The sequence below is a fragment of the Melanotaenia boesemani genome, chromosome 22, assembly GCF_017639745.1.
Source record: "Melanotaenia boesemani isolate fMelBoe1 chromosome 22, fMelBoe1.pri, whole genome shotgun sequence".
In the NCBI taxonomy this organism is placed as follows: Eukaryota; Metazoa; Chordata; class Actinopteri; order Atheriniformes; family Melanotaeniidae; genus Melanotaenia; species Melanotaenia boesemani.
Genome location: NC_055703.1, coordinates 23332179 through 23358828, shown reverse-complemented (window position 1 = coordinate 23358828; position 26650 = coordinate 23332179).

The following is a 26650-nucleotide window of genomic DNA, read 5'->3' as shown; positions in this document are numbered from 1 at the left end:
GAGTTGTCCACTAAGGTGTCGAAGGCTTGTCTCCCCTCCGAAGGAAGGTGGAGCCGAAGACGACCAATCACCAGGAAGATGGAAGAAGGAGGAGGTCTCTGAGGCCAGGTGCAGGGTGCAGGCTATGCAGCATCTCATAAACACGTACCCAGGCCAGAGGCCAGGGGACGTGACAATGTGTTTTACGATTCTAGCCACTGTAAAAACAAGGCAAAGTTCAAAATTTTATCACAATAACCCTGATTTATTTGTTATTTTATTTGTTATTATTATTCTGCACCATGAGCTTCTAATGGCTCAGTGTCTGACTCCTTGTCCGAAACAGTTACCAGCCACCAGACATAGCATTAATATGGCTGATAACAACAGTTTGTTCTACCCAGTGTCAGACTACGACATCCGTCTGATGGCAGCAGAGTAAATTTATGGATCAAAAGCATTTATTTTATTAAAAACTTTGCATTTTACCATAGACTTTTTACTGTTCTTGTCCTTTTTAAAAAGTCTGTTAAACCAGCAAATAAACCAAAATACAAAAATCACTGTATTTTATCTCTGCAGTTACCTGGAACCTAACCCTGAATCAAGAGTGGGCCTTCCATCATTTTACACTGGCAAAACTGCCATTGTGGATTGTCATATAAGGATGGAAAAGGGAGGACATACAGATGTTTTCTTAACTGAAACCTCACCGCTTTTTACAATAAAATCACACACAGTGTTTCCTTAAATTGGAAATTAAAATACAACTAATGGGTAAAACTGTTATGTATAAATTTAAATGTAAAATTGAAGAAAGGGTTGAAATTCAAGCACAAAAAATTAGCCAGTGAGACATCTCTGTGTTAGAAACAAATTAGACTAGATGGAACCAATAAATAAGGCATAAATGTCACCTAGAGTGACTGGGCCCAGCCTGCTCCCAGCAGTTTCACTGTTACTGACCTCCTTCTGATGATGGTATGTTTTCAAATGGAATCAGATTGCATTTGATCATTCACAGTGTGTTATGCTGAGAGGGAGATGACCGCTGTCTCACCGAGAGCCTCAGGGTGATGTGAGAACATTTCTATTGTGAGACGGAGAGAGATCATAAACTGTGTTCATTTACACAGGAGCAGTGATGCTGCGAAGCCGCCTGGCAGAAGCTGTTCCTTCACAGCATGTAAAGCCTGCTGGACCCACCTAACCCTGCACTCTGCAGAGGCATGAATCAGACGTGAGGTCATCCAGCTGCACAGCAACCTGGCTCCCTGAAAGCCACCTGTAAGCTGGAGGGGCATGGCTTGCTGTGATAATACTGGAACATAAAAGCTTTAAAATGACTGCCGCTGCTGCCTCTGATTTCATGTTAGTACAAGATGCTAACATGAAATCTTTATCAGCATGCAAGCAGTGAACAATAGCAATTTGGGCAAATAAAGTTTAAGGCTGAAAAAGAACTAAAAATGCCAGTTATATATATGTAGATCAAGTTGAAACTGAACAGAATTATTTATATGTTGATTAAGTGATGCTAAAGGTTTAAAAAAGTTTGCTTCAAACATGTAGCTCAGCTGGTACCCTCCATTAAAATGTGACAATGGCAAATTCGACATCCATCTTTCATCCTACCTGTACTCTAAGCTCTGTGTAAGTGTAAGCAAGTCCAATGGTGACTCTTGTCTTATTGCTTGCCCTTGCCCTTTCCCTTTTTTCTTTTTCTCTCTTCCTGTGATAATGTCACCCTGCAATTCTTTGATGAATCAGCCATGATGTGTGTTAAAAATCTTCCACATCTTCCCCTCAAAGACCTGGAAAAAGTCTCTTATCAGCTCTCAGCCGAAATGCACCGTACCTGCTGCTTCTCATCAATGGAGACATACCTCATCTTGGCATCCCTCCCTGTCCATTTTAAGACTAGTTCCGGACTGGCTGGGCTGGAAAGGAGAGGAGACACTGTCATCCAATCCTGACGAAGGAGGGAGGGAACGAAGCCGAAGGAACTCCAGCCAATCCCCTGCAAGCACTCACACAGACATATTTACATATATTCCCTCCAGCTAACAGGCCTGGGCCGTAACAAGTGGATGCCCTAATTATGTGGAACAGTTTACTTCTTAATTTAGGATTCGGGTTTTTTAAATCACTTCTAAACAATCACCTCAATCGTTAATGCGACCTGTAAAGCGAAATGCTGATGTAAAGTTATGCAGCATATCGGAAGAAAACGTTGTGGAGTGTGAATTCTCAGACTCTGGACACTATTGGGTAACAATGGCTCCAGGAATGTACATAATAAATGTCACTGAGCCATCATAATGAGTAGGAAATGCACATTTTTAAGGTCAGAAAGTTACAAGGTGCTACTTAAAAGCTACTGTGCGGAAGAATGCTGACATCTAGTGGTAAATATGGGTATAGAAATTCACTAAAACACCAAGCAGAGTTGTGAATGGACGGTGGCTGTCAGTGGCCAAAATTCTTCTAGACATAAACATGTTTTTAACTGTGAGTAGACTCTACACTGGCCCACACATGCCCATCCGATGGCTTTCCTTCCCCCTCCTCCTGTTCCCGTCTACCAGGCGCCTGTCCCACCACCACTGCTGCCAGGACTTCCTCCTGCTCTGCTCCACCCAGTAGCTGTGCCACCTCTGCTGGGATGACCTCTTCCTGCTCTTCTCTACCAGCTGACTGTTCAACCTTTGCTGCTGGTAACTCCTCCATCTCTGCTCCTCCAGATGGATGCTCCACCTCTGCTGCTACGACCGTCTCCTGCTCTGCTCCACCCGGCGGCTGTTCTACCTCTGCTGCTGAGGCCTCCTCCTGCTCTGCTCTACCCGGTGGCTGTTCTACTTCTGCTGCTACGACCTCCTCCTGCTCGGCTCCACCGGCGGCAGTTCTACCTTTGCTGCTACGACCTCCTCCTGCTCGGCTCCACCCCGTGGCTGTTCTACTTCTGCTGCTGTGACCACCTCCGGCCCTGCTCCACCCAGTAGTGACTACACCTCTGCTGATGTGGCCGTTGTCTCTGTGGAGGAAGTGCACATGGAACTGAAAAAGCTTTGTGTTCGGAAGTCTGCTGGCCCTGATGGTATATCACCACGGCTGTTGAAGGAATGTGCATCAGAGTTGGCCGTGCCTTTACAGACCCTCTTTAACTGTAGCCTTCAGTCTGGATGTGTCCCTGCCCGGTGGAAAACCTCGTGTCTTGTCCCTGTGCCTAAGGTGGCAAGGCCGGCAGGGCCAAAGGACTACAGACCAGTGGCCCTCACATCTGTTATAATGAAGACTTTGGAGAGACTACTACTCCGACGGCTTAAACCCCAAGTAGAGGGGGCACTAGACCCTCTTCAGTTTGCCTATCGGGAGAATGTGGGGGTGGATGATGCAGTCCTCTATATGCTCCACCGGTCTCTTTCCTTCTTGGACGGTGCAGGGGGTTACGTGAGGCTGATGTTCTTCGACTTTACGAGCGCCTTTGATACCATCCAGCCCCAGTTACTCAGGGGAAAGCTCTTTTTATCACCTGGATACATAGTTATCTCACATGAAGGTCACAGTTCGTTCGGCTGGGAAAGTTTGTCTCACAAACCTTGGAGAGTAATACCGGGGCACCACAGGGGACTGTTCTTTCGCCATTCTTATACACACTCTACACTGCTGACTTACATATAGATCAGCAGCGTGCCACGTACAGAAGTACTCTGATGACACTGCTATCATGGCATGTGTGAAGAATGTGGACGAGGGGGAGTACAGGGAACTCATTGTTGAATTCACCACCTGGAGCAAGGACAATGGTCTTATTCTTAATGTAACAAAAGCTAAGGAAATGATTATTGATTTCTCCAGGAAGCCCTCTCATCAACCGGTCACCATTAACGGGGAGGACATTGAGGTGGTCAGCACCTATAAGTATCCGGGTATACACCTCGATCACAAACTGGACTGGTCAGCACGTGCATGTGCCGTGTATGAGAAGGGACAGAGCAGACTGTTTTTCCTGAGGAGGCTCAGGGCTTTTGACGTATGCAGTGAAATGTTGCACATTTTTTATCAGTCTGTGGTGGCGAGTGCTGTCTTCTTTGGGATTGTATGCTGGGGCAGCAGTATGACCACAAGGGATGGCAATTGGCTGGACAAGCTGATTAATAAGTGTGTTTTGGTGATGGGAAGGAAAGTGGACTCTATGCTGGAGAGGAGGATGATGGCACTAATGCAGGGCATTCTGAGCAATACCAAGCATCCACTGCATGTCGCAATAACAAACCAGCGGAGTAATCGTAGCAACAGGCTCCTCTCGCTGCACTGCAGGACAGAACGATTTAAAAAGTCGTTCATTCCTTCAGCTATTAGGCTGTTCAACAGATATGTCTGAACTGATTACTTTTTTATCTGTGCATTGTATTTGTATACTTTTTATAGTTATTTATGTGTGTGCGTGGTTTTGGTGATTGTGTTTGTTGCCGGACGCCTGACTTTCCCCTTTGGGGATTAATAACGTTTCTATCTATCTATCTATCTATCTATCTATCTATCTATCTATCTATCTATCTATCTATCTATCTATCTATCTATCTATCTATCTATCTATCTATCTATCTATCTATCTATCTATCTATCTATCTATCTATCTATCTATCTATCTATCTATCTATCTATCTATCTATCTATCTATCTATCTATCTATGTATCTATCTATCTATCTATCTATCTACCTACCTATCTATCTATCTATCTATCTAACCAGTGGCCGCAGGTGCAGTGATGACTGCACTATCACACAAAGCTGTTCCTGCAGTTTCAAATCTCACATCATGTCAGAGGCTTCTCACGTCACTGTCTATTCAGAGACACCGTAGTGAAAGTGGTGGCACAAATATGGCAGCTGCCATGTATGTGGACAACGGCAAGTAGATATACATGTCCGATTCTAAGGAAATAATAAGACAACAGTTTTTTTTAAACTAAAGTGATCAAATACCAATAGAAACACAGTTTTTAATGGTAATTGAATTTGATTCTATTACACACTCCACCTTTAAATCATTGGGATGTGGAGCCAACATCTGGGAGAAGACCCGGCTGTCACCTCCAGCTGAGAGGAAACTGGTCTTGACGGGAAGAAACAACTAAAGAACGAACATCAGTGTCAATATCTGCTATTCATTGAAAGGCTGTCAACCAAGAAAGAGACCAAACTAGAACTGATATCTAACAAGCTTAAACAGGTTGATAGAACAGAATAGAATAAATCTTAATTGCCCAACAAAGTAGAAAATTGTTATTGGCTCACCAACACAAGCGAAGCACTCCTCCAACATACCGCATTGTGTTGGTACAATAAAAGCACAAATACAAATGTGACAAAAATACATCGAAAACATCTAGAAGGTAAACATGAAGAGGTAAAAAGCAAAAGTGCAGCAGTTCAAACAACCTCTGTGGATTAATGGTTGGTTGTAGGCTGGAAAAACAAACAAAAACCCACAAATCATCTTTCATTAAAACATTTGGTTAAATATCCTTACAGAAAGCTTTTACAAGAGTGATCCACATACAACTTGCTGAGGGACATCTTAGAACATATTGAATGTACTGAATTTATGTTTTTTAGCCTTAAAAAGCATCACCATCATCAACATTTATCTTTTTCTGTTCTGTAAAACAGCAATCATGCACCTGACCACAATGACTGCACAACTCTTTGATCTAAATGCATTTGCATCTGGATCCAGCTCTGCAGTGAGATGTGTTGTTAAATAATTACATTATGAAAGAATAAATCCTGACTTTGAACTTTAATCAGTTAAATTTTTTATTCATGATTACAAACCTATCATAGTGCACCTTTTGCTGAGATGCCAGCCCTTTTTTCTTCTATATTTTATTGCTTTTATGAAGAACTAGATGTAATTTTCTTTGCCCATACATTCATGGTCATAGAATATGATATATCAAAAGACAAAAAAAGTACAGTTAAGTACAAATATATTCTTCACAAAGGTAACCTTTGGCTTAGATGAACAAAAGTGTCTTAAGAGACAGAACAGCCTCATTAGTTTGATTTTCCATTCTGGGAAATGACGTCATGGTGCATATTCTTTACATGAAAAATAAAATAATGCTGCTTTTACAGCCCTGCAGTGGCACAAGAACCACTGACCATCTGTTCATGGGAGGTGTCACGCTGGAGGATCTCTGCCGTCGTATAATGTTGTAAGGCTTCATCTGTCCCAGTTTGCACAGGCTGCTACTGCTGTGCTTATATTGGATTTATGTAAATATGCAAAAGTTTGCTCCTGTAATCATTTACAAGAAGACAGATAAAATAAAAAGCTTCAGTAAGTGTCTCTGTGATATACATTGGGGGGGATAAAAACCTTGCAAAGACTTTTTCTGCAAATGTAAAGACTGGAACTGGATTCTAGTAAACCCTTTCAGAAATCTGATGGACTGTATGTGACCAACTATGCAAATATTGAGCTGTTAATAGGTGAATAGATTTATTTAAAGATAAAAGTAAATCTAAATAGAGTAATTAAAGCAAAAACAGACTTTGTACGATTCTAACAAGCTATAATGTCAATATTTGGTAAGAACACCTTCTTAGACAAGTTATATTGTAATTTCTAAGTAGCCTTCTGAAACATATCTTCTTGAAGGACTGTTTAAAGCTCTTCTTAGGATGTTTCTGCCTTTGTTCTGTTCTCTGTCCAGATCACCCCCACACTGTTTCAATAAGGTTGAGGTCTGGGTTCTGGGGAGGATTCATCCTTCCATCAGACCTGTTACGACTGATTTTCAGTCCAGTTGTTGTGATCAACTGAAGGCCCAGATTAGGGATGAGAATTTAAAAAAGAAATCCTACAACATTGCAGTTTTCCTCTATAAATTTCACATTTTTCATTTCATTTTGATTTGATTTAATTTCATTTAAAATTTTTTGAAGTTGACCAGTCAAACCAGTTAAAATTGATTAGATGTGACATCAATAATGAAATGAAAAATCCTTTATAGGAGGGATGTCCAGCTCCGGTCCTCAAGGGCCACAATCCTGCAGGTTTTTGATGTGTCCCTGCTCCTAAACCACCTTACTCAAATTGATGAGTCAAAAACTTATATAGGCCCTCAAGGACCAACTTTAGGCACCCCTGCTTTATACCCCTAGAGAACTTGTGAAATGCGCATGAAATGTACATGCTTTACACGTGTTTTTTTGTTTTATTTTTATTTTTTTACATTCTGTGGACTCCAGTGTCCTTGTACAGCAGGAGAAAATGGGTCAGGGAAACACCAGGATTGATCCTGGTCTAGCTCCATCACGAGGATGTAGCCTCTCTCTGTGGTGCAGCTGCTAGGTGAAATAAACATCACACTCACAGAAGCGTTCTGATACAACAAGGGGGAGGCAATTCCTCCTGGGCTGAAGTTGCAGCTAGCTTCAGGGTTAGCTCCTTTCACTTTCCAGTAGTGAAGCAGACATGAGACTGCTGTAACCAGAAGAGCTGTGGTGTTTATGGCTGAAGCTTGTAGCAAAAATGGACTTTTAACATATATAAGCAGTTTCTTAAAGCTACCTTCTTCTTCTAAAGTTCCATTAATGCTCCCTTTATATATGTAAATAGGTACGTCAAACGTCACTGCCCTCATGTTTTAATGCATCTCTTAAGTTGGCATGGTTGTTAGCCAACACATCAAGCAGAGTTCAGACTTCACAGCAAACATGGCGACATTGGAGAGGCTCATGATAATGTACATTCTGAGAAAGAGACAAAAAGAAGACATGGTGGTCTGTGCAGCCATTAAATACATCATGGCTTCTTCTTCTTCTTTGTTCCTTTTGTGGGTAGAACATCAGCTATACTGCTCAACACTGCCCCAGTGGTTTCCAGTGGTATTGCTCCATTGGCTTCGTCATGGGACGCATCCGCAATGAGCCCCGAAAACGGAAAAAATTACTCCCATAAAAGATGCAGAGAACAGACAAAATGCTCTGTATTCATATTTTTGTAGAGCATAAAACAGCCTTAACTCAGAGCTGCACTATGCATCAGACCCGCGCTCTCTCCCTTCATGTAGCTCACTCTTAAAGGGGCCAGGCTTTTCTTTTAACACAGTGCTGCAAACAGTTCAGCATCTCTGGGCAATGAAACATAGCTCTCCTCCAATTAAAAATAGTCGACTGCTACAAAAGTAGAAGTGGACATGTTGCACTATTTCATTTAGTCATTTAGTTGTGGACATCCTTGATGCATATTAATCTCTCAAGCCTTTGCTGATTCTTTTCTTATTTCTTAAGGACATCCCTTTAAGATGCTGTTCATCCCCTGTAGATGAGGCATGTCCTCCACTTGACAAGTTTTTTCAAGTGTTTCAAGGATGAAGGAATCACCTTGTTGCTGGAAAAATACCATTTTCTGTCTTTATATCTTGAGGTGTTATAAAGAATTCTGAAGAAATAATGTGTCTTTGCGACAGGCTGCTGGTAACAAATGTGCATAAAAATACAGTTAGTGTTTGTTAGTGTCTGATTTTCTCAATTTCTGTGGTGCAAGTTCTGAAATGCATTTCAGAACATGTTCACTTTCAATTATTTAGACTTATTTACAAAAGGACAAGGGGAAGATTTAGCTGGGGACTGGAATGAGCCTGCAGAGAGAAGTCTCCAGGTTACTTAGTGAGCAAGTCCAAGGTTTGAGACAGATTTCTACTGGGGGGAGGGGAAGGGGTTGTGCAGAGTGGTTTTTGACTCGAAGCTGACTGTTGACTGATATGAGCTCCACTCTAAAGCAGACATGTTCTGGGTTGCAAGATCCAGATAGACCGAGATAGGTCCACAAAAAACCCAGACTGGAATAAACAACTCCATATGAGAGCAGACAAACTGGCAGACCCAAGTTTTTTAAGCAGAAGGGAAGCAGTCCAGTCACAGGGGGTCCGATGAGTCATCAGCCAAGAAAAACATAGATAAACCCACAGATGCTAAGAGTTATATAAAGGTTTGTTCAAAGGATCTCAACAGAGCTTCACTAGATAGTGCAGGGGTGTTGAAGTGTTTGGGAGTCTTTGCATCAGATTCAGAGGCAGCGGGAGGTTGTTGTTTAAACCTCCTGTTAAAAACCAACAGCAGATCTTCACTGAAGTGTAGTGCATGAGGCCGTGACCACAAACAAACATGTAGCACATGTAGATCCAAGAACAAGGAGCATGGAACATGTTCTGTCAGGCTGAGGAAAGCTTGGCTCAGCTGTTCCAGAGCTGTTCCTCTGATTTACTGAGACAGTGGTTAATAAGCTGTAATAGGTTTTTCATATTTGGTCCCAGATTCATTGTAGCACAGCGAAAGTGCATCTACTTGATTCATTTTCTTATTGGTCGGACAAAAATCATTATCTGGTTAAGAGTGAATGCTCGAGGGAACTTGAATGAAACTAAAATCCTTATTTAAGGACTGTTTCCAGTGTAATGACTTTCATCCTCAGCACTGTGAACTGGTTCTGTTGATTTGTTTTAGTTAGTTTTATAGGATCTTTGCTCCATGACCATTGACTCAACCCTGACTCATTTCTACTGCAACAGTGGATTTGACGAGAGAAAACAAGCATCTGTAATCAAAGGCTTCAGGCTGAATATTGTATTTTGTTGTGGACCTTTGGAGTCACAGAACAGCCCCCCTCAGCAAAAATTAGACTGATGTCCAGCAGAGCTAAATCCACTGCAGAAAATTAGAGCAAGCCAGTTTCTTCACCCACACATCACACATCCTCCAGCAAGACTCATTAAAAAGAGCTCATAAACTTTTCTGTTCTTGCTGTTTCTCCTGTTTGTATCTGTTGTTTTCTTTCTTTATTTGTGATGAATGCAGCCAACATCATCCTATTAAAAGGTGCAGCATTTAAAAAATTAAAGACCAATGACAGAAAATTTAAAATATCATTGAAAGCTGTGTTTCTATTGATACCTAGACAAGAAGACATTATTAAAGGAAGAGAGGAAAAGAAAGAAAGCAAAAGACAGGAGTCAACGTTAATGTTAGGAGAGAGGACGGAGTACAGGTAGGATATAAGATGGATGCTGAATTAGTCGTCGTTAAGAGGGCGCATCACTGAGAAAGTCTCCAAATTTCCATAGTGCTTCTTTAAAAAAAACATAGAAGAAGACAGTATGTACATAGTGCATACCATTGGTTCATAATTGCTGTAGAGCATTAGTGTACAATATACAAGCTAAATCAGCTTTGTTGGAGGATGCTGCATGGTCACTAGGGTTGACATGAGGTTAAGTTAGGTTAAGTCACTACTGTTGCTGCTGTCTCAGGTGTGTTGTATGGTAGGTTCTGCTTTGTATAGGTTAATTATTAACAGTAAATGAGATGAATTTTATCATAGTCAGAGGTGGAGTTTTTCATATAGTAAATGTAAACAACATTTATATCTTACATGCAGTTGCATGACAAACTTCCACTGATGCTCTTCTCCTTGTTTCACCTCAACCCACTAATCATTAATCCATGCATTAAAGAATTATTCTTAAACCAATATGAATATGACAGTTTACATTAAAATGCTTTATATCACAGTTATGTCTGCTGTTCTTATGTTTGCTGCTGCAACACTCAGCTGCACACTTACAGATATACTGCTGGTCTTCTGCTGCTTATCAATGCTATGTAACATTTTACAAGAAAACACTGCCAGCTCTAAGCCGCATATATTTGTGATTTTTAACATGCATAACATAATTATCCTCTGCAGTGCCATATGTCAAATTTTACGAGATGGTTTGGGGGAATGGCTATACTTTGGATGGTGCAGAATATATTTTACTTTACAGCTGGTTCAGAATCTGTTTCTAGTGAAGTTTTGGGGAGCAAATGGCAGATAGAATTGACTTTTGGTAAAGACAAAACATTCCCTACAGGAAAACATGTCATCTGTATTGTTAAAATGGGAGAAGCTGCCACGGAGAGCCATGACCTCATATCATATGTTTGAGATATGCTATGCTGTCTTAGTAACAAGAAAAAAAAAACATCCCTTCATGGTGGAATTGGGGCCAAAAAGGTTAAGGATAATGAGGCTGTGACGATGCAGATTGGATTACTTTATTATCCAGAGTTGCATCAATTTCCAAGAAGAGCTAGAGTTTTCTAATCCTCCAAAGCAGCTTTTTTAACCTCTGTGTTATCTTACGTTTTACCCAGAGGGAGTGTTTGTCTGATCCTTGTTGTCTGTCGTCGTCTCTGTCTTACGTTGATATCATTAAGCCCTGAAAGAGACTTACTCAGTCTGGTTATATTAAAGTTAATTACATTTGTCTGTGGAGGATGCACTTGTGAAGATGTTTGAAAACAGCCACATAGTACGTGCTGAATAGTTTATTTGAGACATGGAGTCAGTGTTCAGTGCAGAAAATACCAGTTTTTTGAATCCCAGATACATGCTGGCTAAGGAAGTGGTTAAGTTACCCATTTCAGTCAAAATGTCCAATACTGTGTGTAAATTGGTTAATTTGAACTCCAAAAGGAATAAAAGTTTTCTTTCATCTGATTCAGTTAAAAGCTAGCAAATAATAATAATAAAAAAAAAAAATAGTAGGAAGCAAAAAACTGGAGCAATTTTCTGAGAATCCTCCAGAGTCAGCGTTCAAAAACATCCCATCAAGCAAGTATTGCACATAATCAAAATAATTTCCAGCCAGTTAAGAGTTTTTCCTGTTGGGTCGAGTCCAACTTCCTGAAAACCCTTCTGGTTCTCTGCATTGCTACTGAAATACCAACAGGTTTTGAAGGACATGTAGATCAGGAGGCTGTAAAAACTTCTGTAAGAGACTCTTGAGTTGAATTTTAAGTATGTTTAGGACCATTATTCTGTGATAGAAGCCATATATATATTTTGTTTTTAATTTTCTGCTTTTGTACAGAAAACTCAGTTTTCTCTGCAGGGTGGCCAGGCTCTCCCTTAGAGATAGGGTGAGAAGCTCGGTGATCTGGGAGGGCATCAGAGTAGAGCCGCTGCTCCTCCACAGAGGAGCCAGATAAGGTGGCTCGGGCATCTGGTTAGGATGCCTCCTGAATGCCTCCCTGGTGAGGTGTTCCGGGCACGTCCCACCGGAAAGAGGCCCAGGGGCAGACCCAGGACACGCTGGACAGACTACATCTCTTGGCTGGCCTGGGAACACCTCAGGATCCCTCCGGATGAGCTGGTGAATGTGGCCGGGGAGAGGGAAGTCTGGGTTTCCTTGCTTAGGCAGCTGCCCCCGCAACCCGACTCCGGATAAGCTGCAGAAAATGGATGGATGCTTTTGTACAGGCATTATATTTCTGTTTTATTCCATGATCCGCACCACTGAAATGTTCCCCATGCATCTTTGAATACCAAAACTATGCCCTAGCAATCCAATGTGCAGTTCCCTGAAGAGTTTTCTTGGTCTGTCAGACCTCAGCTTGACCTCCACCATCCCTGTTAACTGGCATTTCTTAATTACATCATGAGCTGTGAAAATTGCTGCATGAAAATGCTTTGCACTCAGCGCTCTCCTGCTTTGTGGGAATAAATTATTAAAATTTTTGAGTGCACAGGCAGCTGCTTAAAAAAAGATGGGACTTGAGAAATCAGTGTATTTCTAAAGTTTTGAAATTAAGATTACTGTATAGTTGGGCCTGCAGATGTGACAACAATCTCCATTGTTGAAGCTTAAAATGTTTCATGAGACGAAACAACAAGATTTTGCAACACATTTGCATCCAACGTCCACATGCAGATCTTGGGTAGTGAAACCAAACAATTTAGAAAACTTCCTGCAGAAAGAACACAAACTGCTGGATGTCCATTCTTGTCATTTGTTCCTGTGTAGAGTTTCTTTGTTATAATTCAAGGAAGATGCTGTGCCACCTTGATGTCAAGCCATTCCATGGCGGACGTGTTGATTGCGATACGGCTTAAACCTCGCCTACCAGATAAGGGTACGGTTGGCTGTGGAAATACAACAGAGATCAGGGTTTACCAAGCCAAACTGCACAAAACCATCCTAACCTAACCCTAATCTGGTGGAAATATGGCTTATCTGTTTTGTTAACTTTGCAAATATGCTAATCTTTTGTTACACGTAATGGCAGATGGCAGCCAAGATAGCATTGGTGCTAACGTTGCTAATAGGAGTTTTTATGTGAATGCACACAACTGTAGTGACACAGAGCCTGATGCCAACAGAGCCAGTTATGGACAAGACCCTGTCAAACTTTGAGCTGAGAGATTTCTAATACGTCCAAGACATCCCTGTTACATTTGAAATGTGGATGTAATGTTTTTCAAAAGAAAAACTGTAATGGTTTCTGGTGGAAAGATGACTGTGGACCCACTCGCAGGCAGTTGAGGAGGCAGAATAGTGCAGATGAGTGATTTTACTCTAGCCCAAAACAACAAGACTTGACATAACAAAAGTTCAAACTAAGACTAAAAAACTCAGACAAACCGTAACAGGGAAACCCAGTGAAACCATGTAGAAACCACAAGAGCCTGACAAGGAATAACACAAACCCAGGAGTATAAACACACAAACAGGTGAAAGGAATCGGCAATCAGCCCAGGTGTCCCAATGAACCTGGAGCCTGAACAGAAACCCATGACCTACATACAAATTAAAAACATAATAACCTGAGTAACACAAATTCTTAACTTTACTTCAACCTAGAACCAGAGCGTAAAACATGATCCTAACAGTAACATAAGAAAACCTGACTATAACATAAGAACCTTAACATAACATTTTCAACCAAGAATCCTAAAGCAATAATATAAACAAAAGCCTGATACACCCCATGATCCAAAAACAAGATCTTAACTAATTTAAACATAAGACCCATGATCATATCCCAACACATATCCCATAATCATGAGAAAACGCTGTGTTTGTGCTCTTGAATATAATACTAAAAACACCACTGATAGACAAACAGGGATAACCCACGAGCAACTTGAAAAAAATGAGCAGCAAGTCATTTGAAAAGCTTCAGATTAACCTCTCCTTAAAAACCTACATACTAATTGAAAACATAGTAGATAGTAGTTGCAGCTTTTTCCCTGTTGATAATCTGATCACCTGTGATCAGAATGCTCTGATATCAGGTTTGCAGTTCTTAGTGCACATTGTTTGTGCTCATTCATGCAGAAAACCTGAACACATCTGTGCTTACAGACTCAAATGTTTGGGTCCTGCTGCAGGTTCCTCCCATTTGCCAAGTTCACAGTCCCAGAAACATATCTGGTCCTCAAGTTAAGTCAAGTCAAGCCAAAGCTTTGTTGATCAGAACAAAAGGTGGTAAAATAAAAAAAAAAACTAATATGAAACCAATCAACAAAAGAAATAAAAAATTAAAAGGAATTGTTCCTTTAACATAAAAGTAATAAAAAGTGTATTTGTGAAAGAAAAAACATGAATTGATTGTTAAGAGGATCCTAGGCCTGGTACCCGGTCCCCTTTGGTTTTTGACAGGTGTTGGTGATAACCACCTAGCCCTGGAAAGTGGAGTTATCTTATCAATGAAATGTTTAAAACTTGAAAACAAATAATAAAATGTTAAAATAAGCCTTGTGTCTCAGTGCCAACCATTGCATATGATCCAGAAGAGGGTTATTTGCTTTTCTCTATCCTTGTGATGTTTGGCCGCTACGTTTTTGCCTGCAACTCACATCTTGTTTCCATGTTTTCAATCAAACAAACACTTGAAGAATATTAAAGCTATATATATGTAAAGATTAACAATGCTTAACACAAACTGATAAAAAAAATAAAAAAAATAAAAGCCACTCGTGCCCTTCAGAATCCCATTTTGACTCCCCAGTTAATGGAAGCAAACCCTTAATCTGGACCCATAGATGTAGATAAAGTGGATCTCTGCTGCACTGGGTGGTAAAGATGTCTAACCTCCTGCCTGCTCCAGTGAAGCTTGACTCTTTGACAGGAACAGGGAGGTTCAACTGAAGCCGCCACCTGGGTGTTTCTGGCACCAGAACATGCCTGCAGTGATAATTAATGAGAATTACTGTTGCCGGAGAGAGACACTTTGGCAGGGAGGGCGAGAGAGAGGGGAATTGGACTGAGGAGGGATCATTGAGACATAATGACTGTGGTAAAGAAGACAGAGATGGAGGTGGTGGGAGGACAAATGAAAAGAGACTAATGAGATTTCTTCTTTACTGGCAGAAGACATACTAGCCACAGCAGTGGTATAAGTTTCCTCTGCTCTGAGTGACAAATATACTGAGTGATCACAGGTGTACATCTCAAATGTCCTAATTTATCTAAGTTACAATCTTTCCCCTGTAGAAGAGGGATGATGGGATTAAAGCATATTGGGTGGGAGGCACTGAGGCATTAAGCTCCAACAGATTTTTTTTTTCATTATTTTTTTTAACAGAATAGAGCTCTTTTACCCGTTCCATTACATAAAACGCATGCTTAGTTTCAAGTTTCAAGTTTCAAGCACACTTGACTGAAGAGAAGGAAAGCCCGAGGCTAGACCCGCTGATGAAACGCATCCAAGAGGAAAGGCTATGAAGTCAAAGTCAGTAAAAACAAATGCAAATAATTAGTTCTGAGCTAATAGTTCTCAAACTGCAGACTTTCAAAAGGAACAATGGTGGTCAGGCTTTTTCTGCCTGCACATTAATTATATTAACAAGACTAATAATCACAATGCTGAGAAATAATGTTAATTACATTCAGTTTTTAGCTCTTTGCATTGAATCAAACAGCAAATGGTGAAAGAGGTCAGGTTGGTTCACCATCACTAAGCTGTTGATGTTGTGGAGCCTTGTGCATGCACTGGGCCAGCTTGACTCTGGCCTCCCTGTGGCCAATCAGCACGCACTTCGTTAACATTAGTTAACGAGGTGCTAGCAAAGGGACAGAACAAGCTCTATTTTTTATTTATTTATTTATTTTTTTGTTTAATAAGTTTTCAAAAAATATTTAAAGACACTTAGAGGAGAGTAGACACATGAAAAGACCAGATGATGACACCCTTAAGACTGGACTACTGCATTTCCCTTTTATTGGACTGTCCCAAAAATGTTCTGAAAAGTCTGATCCAGCATGCTGCAGTGAAGGTTCTGATGAGAGCGAGCAGCAGACATCTTATTTTTCCAGTTTTAGCATCTTTTCATTGATTCATGTTGATTCCAGATTAGAATTTAAAAGTCTTCTTCTCACATATGAAACTATGCGATCATCTCCTTAGCACATTAAAGATCTCCTAGTTACATCTTTTTCCAAATAAGTATTTCACTTTCAGACTGCTGGTTTACTTGTGGTTCCTAGAGTGAATTTTTCATCTATTTGTGCAACAGCGACCAACACATTTGCCAGTCTTTGTCTTGTAGTAGTTATAACTTAATTTATTTTGTCGCTAACAAACTTCTGCTCCCCTCTGCAACCCAGTAGTTCACAGTAATGCGTAAATTAGCTGCTGGTTTGCCGATTCAAACTAACTTTAATACGAGAAAAGGAGACAAACACCAGCGAAGAAGACGACAGCCAATGTGCACGTGAGGGGGGACGAACGATCACTGTGGCTTATGTGTGAAAAGAGGCGGGTCGTGGGGTAATTTATTTATTTTAGTATTGACAACTTAGCGACCTTGTTGCTATATTTAGCGAGTTTTCACACCCTTCTAGCGACTAATGACAAGTCTAGCGACTTTTTCTGGTATTATTGGAGACTAATGGAGACTGACGTGAATGAATGTAGTTTACTCTTCCCAATGAGGAGCGGGTGCTGCGCAGACCCCTCCCCCGTCCAAAAGCACCCATACGAGGTTTGGTCTTCTCTCCAGCAGCTCCAAGATCCAAAAACGGCAAAGGGCCACTCAGAGCAGACGACGTTCAGCTCTGTTTTATTACCCGGCTGAAAATTAAACGTACAAAGCTGCTGCTGGAGGATCCTGCGCTGGTTTATCATCAGAGTAATGTCTATTAATGAAGAGCGTGGACAAAAATATTTAAAATGTTAAAAGTGTTTTGAAATGTTAAAGACTCCTAATTAAAAAAACACAAGATCCATAAAAAAATAAAGTAAATATTGACAGAATTATTAAATTAAATTAAATTAAATTAAATTAAATTAAATTAAATAATTAATTAATTTATTAATTAATTAATTAATTTTTTTGCTGTTCTAAACATTTTTAGGTTGTCTTTTTTTATTTATTTATTTATTTATTTTTTTTTATCAATTTTTGTCTTTCACATGACATCTTTCACATGACATCCCTCTCTATGGCAGCATCCATTACAACTATATGTAATAGGCTGATTATGCTAATTAGCGACTTCTAGTGACTTTTCAAGGACAGCCAATAGCTACTTTTCTTTCTGAGGAGTTGGGAACAGTGGCTGGAGAGGAGTATCTGTCAATGAAGCTGTTTATTGCCAGGCTCTACATGGACATGTCATACCATGCCCTGTGGGGGATGATGGGGACAAAGTTGCCGTTCTGCTTCGACTACAAAGTGAATCAAATCAAATCAAATCATCAAATCTGATTTGATTTGATTTGATTTGACAAGTTCTAAGTCTACTTGTTTTGTATTAGTGCAGCCAGTAAGATGTTTTTTTATTTCAACTGTGAATTGTAAACACTGTAATTTCTGAATTTATTGTTTAAGTATTTATAACTAACACTGTGAAAACAAGAGGAAATGTGAAAATTTGCTTTGCAAGGCGATTTCAGCGTGCGCCCCTAAATTTTCTGCTTGCGCTCCTAAAAATCTAAGTTAGGGTCACCATGCTCCTCGTAAAAAAAGTTAGTCTGGAGCCCTGAATGGGAGGCAGAACTTTCAGTTTTCAGACTCCACTCTGTAGAACCAGCTACCAGTGTGGGTTAAAGGAGTAGACACCCGCTTTACTTTTAAGATTTCAGACTTTCTGTTTTGGTAAAGCTTATAGTCCGGGCTGGCTTTTCCATCCCTTGAGTTATGCAGCTATAGGCTGAAGCTGCAGAAGGATGTGCCGAGATGCTCTGGACTCCTCTCTGCTCTCCCTGTTTAAATATATAACATTGTTGTCATTAATTTTTGTTTCTCTATTCTTTCTCAGCAGGTGTTCCTGGGTCATCTTTCCTGTCCTATCCGTCTTCAACCAGTCAAGCCAGATGGCCGCCCTTCCTAAGTCTGATTATATAAACACGGCTATTATAAACTGTGCTAACGTGGACCATGTAATTAATTTGTTTAATTGGATTAGAATTGGACTAAAGTGAATTGTACTGTGTCTGTGAAAAGTGTCTTAAGATGCAACTTTTTACATGGTGGCATTTGATCCAAATCTTCTGTCTGTTATATTTTTGTATTTTTAGCTGTTTATAAATGTTTCCCAAACCTTAACCAAGAGCTTTCAATGTGCAATGAAATAAAACCGCCGTAGAGGGAAAGTAACAGAAGCATCAATGTTGGATTCAAACATTCAAACATCCAATTTCTTTTTGGAGCCTGTTCCATATTTTCCATTTCTAATGACTGCATATTTAACAGGTTTTCTGGACTTTTAGCCGTGTGATGATTGTAAAATATTCTATTATTCAATTCATCTGGTACTTTTTATTCAAAAGCTGTTTACTGTACTGACAACTATGTTTGTTTGTAGTCAGTTTAGTTAAATTTTATGCATATTTAATTCTTGCATATGTATTTAGATTGCAGCTACTTTCAAACAATCGTGTTTATATTTTCAGCTACAGACGTTTTTGCATTTGTATGGGAATCAAAACGGCTCATTGAACTAATGTGAATGAACTTTAGCGCTTCTGTGGTCCTTTTAAATATTCCTTCATGTAGGCTACTCATCTTTCAACCAATTACTCCATCCGTCCTTCCATGTCTGCATTTTAAAACAACAGAAGAAGTTGTATGTGATATGGTACAAACTGCCCTGATGGACACTAATGAGCAGAGCAGGTCACTGTTGATGTCTGACCTCCGAAGGCGGGTGTGGAAGGAGCACAGTTACCTACACTCACAAGGTAATTGCCTTTTCTTTGTCTTCTTTGTGAGTTGAATGAAATTCTTCTTGCAGACAGTCCTTGAGAAATCTCCTTGCATGTTTTAAGAAGTAGAGTTAGAAGTTTCTTGCGTCTTAGGGGGAAAAAACAAACTCCATTTTGTTTCCCCTCCCAAAATAATTCTTGTGCGGACAGGTAAAGAATAAAAAACATCTCATCTTAAAGTCTTCTCAGAACTGTGTGTGCTTGAAATTCAAAGGAGTCACATTAATATGCTTTATATCACCTCAAAACAGAATTTGCATTCACTAGACATTTCTCAGAAATGTTAAATCCCGGCATACACCATGCGGTTTTGGTGTGTCATATTCAGTGAATGATGTTTCCTTATGTTTGACACTTTCCACAACAGAGCTAAAACAACTCAGAGAGATAAATCATAACCTCTCAACCAACTTGGGATGAGCTTGTCTGAAAAAATATATGAAAGATAAAAGAATTTTTGCAGGATTTCGTTTTTATTTATTTATTTATTTAAAATTTTTTTAGGAATTTCTAAGACCTTCCTAGATAATAATGTGCAAGATACCTTGTTGCTATGGATACTATCTTGTGACATCAGATGAAAATGTATTTCTATAGCCGATGGAGGTAGAAAAAAAAGTTGTTTTTAGACGTATTCGTGGACGACTTGGTGTAGAAATGTTAAAAACTGGTTGTTTTTAACTGTTAATTAATGACAATGTTGAGGAACGCAAACGGTGGAACTTGAAATTATGGAAATGCTGCACCAGGATTGTCTTTGGCTTGCACATAATAGATATGATGGCATGAAATCCAACCAGCGCCCTCTGCATTAAACACTATCTTGTGGAAGTACTTTGGTTTCTATGAAGATGAGGGAAAAAATAACCTGATTAGAGCCACACTATACAGATATTTGCACTTGGAGAGGAAAGAAAAGCCTCCAGTTGTAGCTCCCACTAACCAGAGGAGCATTGAGCAAGCAAATTTCCCTGATGGTACTTTGCAATGTTCTCACCTTTTTGCATCCACTTTGTAACAAGGAGCGCTACCCTGCTCCGTCATTCCCACTGCGATTAGACTCTTCAGTAAGCAGAAAAAACTTTTGTTGAGGTATTCATTTGCACATTAACTGCATCATGGATCTCTTACCCAATTTATTTATTCAAATGTAAATAATGTACACAGTTCATTTGGAGTTCTGCTTTGTTTTTTCCCTCCTTTTGTTATTTCTTTTTTCTGCTGTTTTGCCTCCCCTTTTATACGTACCATTCTCTGGAGCTGCTGAGATATTTGAATTTTTCTCACGTTCAATCTTCAAGCAAAAATTCGAAATGCCTTTTATTTGTTTTATTACTAATAGATAATAGAAGTAAATTCATTATGGGTAATAAATACTTTGCTTATAAAATATCAAGTAGTCACATGGGGAAAAAGAAGCATCCAAATGCATCTATAATTGTTTTATAATTACATGACTACCATCTGAATTATAAGTGAATTGAATTGAGATGTGCCTAAAGATTCCCACCATAAAGGTGATCGCCCAATTTAATGTAGAAACAGTTTTGTTATCACACTTTAGTTTTAACTTTTTTGTCATTGAAATTGTAAAGTAACATATATGTAAATATTATGTTATGTGCAAAGCAGTGACCCATTTAATAGAGATGGTATTTACACTATGAAGTCGCATTATTTACATGGTGTCCAGGGAATGTCAGTGTATGTATGATGTCCTTATTTTTCTTGAGTTCAGCAGGTTAACAACTGTGAGAAAGAAGCTGTTCTTTAGCCTGCTGGTTCCAGATTAGAGACTCCTGGAGCTCCTTTGGGAGGGGAGGAGGATGAACAGTTCATGGTGTGGGTGGTGGGAGTACTCCACAATTTAATGAGCCTTCTTCAGGATACGGCTCCTGGCCAGGTTGATGATGGGGGTGATGGTGGTATACTGGGCAATTTTCATTCCCACTCATTAAATTAACATATAGCCACAGCCTAATTATGTCATACCCATGCACTGGAAACACGTGGCCGCCTGGTGAAGTAGCACCATGTAACTACGTGACACATCTCCCTCATGTTACAATGGCTTCAGTGTTTTTACACACTGTAAAATCCTCATTTAAAAAAAATGTTTCACATCTTAAGACACCAGAAACGGTAGAAAAAGGTAAAATCACTTCTTTTTGTTTAATTATAAGTTTACAAATTGTTCTTCCACCCCTTCCTCATTCGTGCATCCATCCTCACTCTTTGCCCCTTCAGCTGATTTGTCTGTTTATCCACTATCACCCTCCCTCACCCTTCCATCCTTTTTTCATTTATACTCATCCTCCCTCAATGACTCATCCATCCATCATGTAGCAGACATTAGATGGCATGAAAAGTAATATTCAGACATTTTAATCAAACAATCAGGCTTCATTTAACTGGTCTTCTTCCTGAGCTTCAGCCTAAAGATCTGTTAGTAAAAGTGTCGGCGGGTCAATCCCATGGGCAACACACTGAATATTCTCTAACATTATAAAGGATGATTATTGATTACTGATGTGTGAATTTGTGCCTGGAAAATAAATCCCTTTGTAACCTTTAACCTTAATAAGACTAAGCAGCTGTTTATGGGTAAATTTGCTGCATGTTCCAGCCTTAAATTTCCTTTGAGTCATTAATAAAACTAGAAAAGACCCAAAAGCTGTGATTTATCACCTACAGAGCAGCAAATAAAACAATTCCTTAAATTTGGTGGCTGGCTTTTATTGCAAAGAGTATAGAGTGAGTATATGTTTTCTACCATTAAATGCTACCAAAACCCAGTAGTTTTCATGTTAAATTGTGCCTTGCATTCCTGCTGGTGAAACATATATTCTTGTATATAATTACCATAGATTTATACTTTAACCCTTTCAGTTATGTCGTAAAAGTGACACCGACCGTATACCGTACTGTAAATAACCGCTCCATTTAGATTTACATCCATGCTTCTAAGAATAAAAAATAACTAGATAAGACAGCTCTGTGTGTTTTAGTGAACGCCCCAGCCTCGCTCCCTGCTCTCTCATCGTCTTGTCTTCTGGGAGCAAGGAGAAGAAGGTCTAACCAAGTCTGACAGTCATTGTTACAGCATCCTAATTAGATTATTCAACAACTATATTAATTCAGCAGCAAATCGCTTTACTTACTTAGCATCAGACGGGAAGGCAGGGTTGGAAGGCCAGAGCAGCATAATCAGGTTTTAAGTAAATATGACGTTGTACTGCAGAGACAGAAGGTGGGACCTGGAGTTCTTTTGTGCAACCAAATAAGCTGCAGGCAAAGTCGTCTTTGGATCAAGCCTAGATGAATATTGTTACTGGTAACAGCTATATCCATGTTGCAATAATATACGGCACAGAAATTAACTGAGTGTGCAGCAAAGCTCCCCAGTTAAATCCTGAAACTACAGCTTTATGCTAGAATCATTTAAAAAAATCTGATGTAAGATTTGATAAAAATCCAAATAAGCTGTTAAAACAAACATAAATGAGAATGATTCCCCCTCAGCTGGATGCAGCTCATTTTATAATCCACAGCTCTCAGAAACCAGCAGTTCTGCATGTTTCTTCTGATTAGTGCAACCGCTTAGCTGTCGATTTTTAAAATTCCTTCGACCTGACATGCCCTGACTGACAGAAATTGATTTTACTTGACAGATGGAAGTCTTTGACGAGGCTGCTCATGTCATACTTTGATTGACCTTTTGAGCCTCTGGATCTTGTTTCTGTCTTTGCTGCTCGCATCCGCCCGCATCCTTTCACATCAGCTGTCGTGTCCAGGGAGTTGGATTGGACTTCATTGAGAATGCAGAAATGGGCTCCTTCACCTTGATGTTTCAACAACTAGTTTTCTCAAGGTTACTGTGAGGGCGATGCAATCAGGTGGTGTGTTTGCAGCGGAGAACATCCCCTGTTTGAAGACTCTGTAGATGTAGCCTTTAAAGGGAAATCTCACGGGTTGGGGGGGGATTCATTCGTGCTGGTGTGTGATAGTCTGCTTGCACATCTATGGAAAAGATTGTTGAGAACGAAGGACGTTGTCAGTTGTTTGAGTACATGTTAACCCTTTTAACAATGAACTAAGAAAGACAAGCAGGCAAGAGAAGCATAAAAAGATTTTATTTATTTATTTATTTTTTAGAAAGATGCTGATGGAAACCAAGATGGGGAAATGAATTTATTAGAGATACAAACAGGGAAAAAAATGAATGTTGAGGACAGGGTTTAAGACAAAAATGGAGACAGAAACGGGATAAAAAGAAGAATGTTTCTCTAAAAACAATCGTCCTGGAAAAACATGCACAAAAAAAGTGTTTGGATCTATGCCTCTCCCAGCAGGAGTTCACTGGTTGGTCACAGCATTGTTTCTCCCACATAATTAATCTGGCATGAATATACTTCCTTCTCTTTTTAGAGAAACATTGTCTTAACTTTTTGTTTTTTCTTTCATATTTTTGTCACTTATGGATGCCCACATCATTAGTTTGGTCTTACTGCTCCTCCACTCATATCATTCCTGCCTATTTCATGATAAGAGATACAAATATGAAAATATTTGCTAGAGTATTTTCTATCTATTTAAACTCTAAACTTACTTATAACTTCCTGTTTGCTGCAGCTGTGTAGATTCAGCTGAATCTTTCTGAATATAATCCTATATAGCCCAAGACTCTTCTTACACCTTGCTGAATGAAGTCAGTTCTGACTCAGAGCATTTAGAAAGAAGGAAATTAGCATGCTCACTCTGCTCCATCAGGGTTGTGTCTCTCCAGACTGAAATAATAATTTCAGGTTAGCGCTTTGAATTGTCTTGTAATTTCTTTGTGCCTTAAACTTTTACATCGACTTACTCTTAGATAATTTCTGATGGCCTCCTTTCTATACAACCACCGTTAGCACTGCTTACTGCTAATAGCTAGCGCTAGCTGTTTCAACCAAGCAGCAGTCTCCGGCGGTCAAATGTGAAGCCTATGTGGAAGTGCAAAAAATTGCAGTTCATCCCTCCAAAACAGAGCAAACCCCCATAGACACCCATGTTAAAAAGGCCAACTTTACAGCAGAAATTAACATGTTTAAAGCCTGGTACAAAAAAACAAAAACATTTTAGGCTTAATAGCTCATGTTTACCTTCATGACAAATTCAGCATGATTAGGGCCGTGTCCTTTTGATTGACAGGTATCCAATATCCGCGGAAAGAAGGAGAGTACAGCACAACTGTGGTTTTTAGCCGGCTAACAGTGCGCCTTAGCTTTAGCCCACCTACCTTCATTAGCCCGGTTAGCTCACGTTAGATCTGAGTTGGCTCAGTTAGCTCTTAGCTACAGGCGGCTCGGAGTTGGAAAGATGTCAATCATCCACCCCCACGCTAACAGCCCCCCTCTTAGCTCTGCTACTTTGCCCACGAGCTTCACCTTTGCTCTTCAGAAACCTACGGGTGACGTCACGGAGGCTCCGTCCATCTTTTATATGCAGTCTATGGTTTTAACACAGTGAGACGCAGCCTGGACAGCAAATGACATTACCAAGAAACTGAAGCCCAGAGCCAAACTGATTGGGTTATAAAGTGGGACTTCATTCATACTACAGGCAAAAGTGACTCAAATCCAACTTTTTTTGTCCATATGGGACCCATATCAGATCTTTTCATTACAATCTAAACAGCAGAAATACGATTTTTTTCTAAATTCAACCCAGGCCATTTTCTTATGTGGTACCAAACAGCATTTACAGTTAATCTTAATTAGTTAACATTTCAAAGAAGTGATTTGAGAGGCTTGTAGATGTGCTGGTTGAATTTCTAACATGTTTGATTTGCTGATGCAGACGTGTGGGACAAATTAATTTAATTCCTTTCAAAGTTTAGTTCAAACATGTTCTTTCATTTACAATATTTGCAATATTTACATCTTCACATTTCATTTTGGTAGTAAATCTGAACAATTTAGAAAATCAGTTTTTACAGTTTACAATGTAAAAGAGTTTCAAAGTTTTAAAATTTGAATATAAATTCCAAGAAGAAAATAAATTCAGTGCTACACTGCAGCTTCAGTGTCTCATTAGTTAATAGCTAATATAAATTATTAAATCGATAGTTAACTTAAATTGGCAGAAGCTTCTGAAATTTGTAAAGAATACTTCTAAAACTTAGAAGTTAATGTGTACTGAAAACTAATCCACATGACCATCGTTAAAGAAACATTTCTAAAAAAAAAGCTGCAGAACCCTTTATTCTGTTCTGACTGAAGTGAAACAGGAATAAAGTTTTATCCATAATTATTACAGAAAAACAATAACAACACTGGAAAATACTAAACCATTTGTGCTTACCTTACAGGTTCTGGGTAATCTCAAAAGCATTACCTTCCTACAGGGTCCCTTTTTGGAGCAGAAATCTCTTCCTGGAAAAGCTTCTTGTTGTTGAAATGCAGCTTATACTTTTCTCCCTCCCATATAAACATTAAAAGCAGCATTAGAGATAACAGGTTAAAGAGGTCTGAAACTGCACCTCAGTTTATTTGATCACATCTGAACAGTTCACTTCTTTGGCTCAGTTTTGATCGTGACTTCCCTGATTTTTATTGCTGCATCGAAATTTAATGTTAAAGGGCTGTAAATGCCCCGTCAGCTCTTGTTGAACCCGAGGCTTAGAGTGTTGCAGCATGCACCGATTGTGCAGTTCACAAGTCATAGCGACTTAGGGTTAAAGCCAGATTATTATGAACATTAAACATTGGATTTAACCTTTATGAAACTGTGCAAAATGAAAAAATAAATTTGATTCAACCCTAAATGTAATTTTTGGGGCTGTACTTTACTGTGCAGCTCACATGTTTTTATAAAAATGAGCAACATTAATAATTACAAGGAATTTTGGGTTTTAGGAAACTGTTTTAGAAAGGAAAGTAATCAAAAAGATTCAAACCTGAGAAGAATTGTCTTAAACAGTCAATGCGGAAGGTATAAAAATGTGACATTTGCAGTTTATGGACTGGAAGTTCTGCTTTCAGCAGCCAAGAGTGGCTTCAAGAGGCTGACCTTTTCATAGAGGGAGTGTGAGATAATGGACACGTGGTTTAAGAGCTCAGCTTTTATCAAACCCAGCAGCTGACAAGGACTTAATGTCTGAAATCGAACAACTGCTACAGCTGTTTTGTATGGATAAGATCATCCCAGTAGATGGACACACTCAGCACTTCATACGCACATACACAAGCCACTGATACAGGAACTCACCTTGAGAGGCAGGGTTGGCTTTTGTCTGAGGCTGCGATCAGCTGATGTACTGCACCTGGATACAGCGGCCTGATGCAGTCAAGTCTGATCTATGAGGCAATTATGGTAAAAACGTCTGTCTAAGCAATCTTAGGGTTGAAAGGGCTGCCTGGGATATTAAACAGATTACATTATACCCAAAATGAAATGTGATGGCTGCAGACAGGAGAGGCCTTTTGTGTTGGCCATTAGGAGCCCCCCCCATGAGGGTATTTTAACCTTAACACTGACACACAAGTCAGGAGTTGTGTTTGGCATTTGGCCAAGCTGCAGATTTGAACGTGGAGCGTTTGAAGTGCATGTGACATGTAGTCTTGGAAAACACCACATGCT